This window comes from Morone saxatilis, unplaced genomic scaffold (assembly GCF_004916995.1).
Source record: "Morone saxatilis isolate NCDOM2014 unplaced genomic scaffold, NCSU_SB_2.0 Contig5, whole genome shotgun sequence".
NCBI classification, from domain to species: Eukaryota; Metazoa; Chordata; class Actinopteri; family Moronidae; genus Morone; species Morone saxatilis.
In genome coordinates, this window is record NW_023340095.1 from 3,084,052 (window position 1) to 3,085,558 (window position 1,507).

The following is a 1,507-nucleotide window of genomic DNA, read 5'->3' on the forward strand; positions in this document are numbered from 1 at the left end:
TTTGGGTGGAGGGGGACTTTAAGCAAACCCAGACTTTTGATGAAATGCGCCTTAATGTGCATTTAAAAACTGGCCTCTGAGGACCCTTAGGTGCTGGTGAAGCTCTATATTTTATTTACAGAATATATTACTAAAAATCTGATGACTTCCAAGTTTTTATATATTTTCCACATGAAAAGATCTGAGTATTTTCAATTTGATACTACATGGATCAATGAGTGCTTCTTAAACTCACAACAAACACTTAATCACCTCAGAGTAATTTGTTGGTGCACCATTTGAGATGCAGTTCATCTTATTCTCTTAATTTCTTTTTTATTTTACAGTAATTTTATCTCGTTTGCCTTTGTCTCACACAAGATGATTGTTGAATCATAATGAGAAGAAAATAGATAATTTAGTCTTTAATATATTCCATTTAAGCATCTTTACTAAGATTTAAACAACTTCCTCTTTGTATATATTATGATGAGTGCATTGTATTTATGCACATCATACCTCTGGACTATAGCACGGAAATTATTAAATAAAACCCCCAAAATACAGACAAAAAACAAAAACTCCATTATAAGGGCTAAGATGTGCCTGTTAAAAAGTAATTGTCTTTTACAGTGACGCCATACAGAAATACGTTTTGTATAGAAAATGCAGAGAAAAAATGAAATACTAAAAAATAATGTAATTATTATATAAAAATATACAAACCAATGCAGAGCAATTGACTCATTTGTTACTGAAATACAATAATAGTTAAGGATATATGACTATAATCAAGGATTTTCTTTCAATATGTACAATTACAGTTATTATAACAAATATATACGAACTGTTAAAGAAATTGCTCTACATCCACACATTCAGTGTTATTAAGTGGCTGCAGCGAGGTGCTTCCCCATTCAGCCTGTGTTCAGTTGTTATTGAAGTGGGGAAAGGGGTCACGTTACTAGTTTAGGGGGGAACTAGGCCATGCATTCAGACATTGTTGTGCATGAGGGACCTGCTTTGAAAAGTGTAGCCTGTGGTGAAATGTCACAGAGCAGCAGAAACCCCTCTGGTAGGAAGGAAAGGGGTCATTTCCATTTAAGACAAATATCTATACGCAGTCACTGAAGCAATGTTTATATACATACTGTAGACACATGCATGGGTGCACAGGTGTCTTCATTATATGTGTTAGTTAGATCTTTCATGTTTAAAAGAAAAACACAGTTACGCCCCAAAGTTGAATAGTTAATTCAAGCATTTATGATTTAAACATTACCAAAGGAAAACAAGAACGAAACGAGAACCCCAAATTCAATTCAGAATGATTAAAATGTATTAAAAGGTTTGTTCATTTTTGTCCATTTCTGGCGACTACCCAGTGATAGTATTAAAGGACTACAGTTTATATTATATGGGAATACATAAATAAATTAATAAATACGATACTGATTATGCATGTCAAACTAGTTTGTTTCTTTTTTATAAAAAGCATTGGGATCCATGGCCGCTGGCATAATGAAAA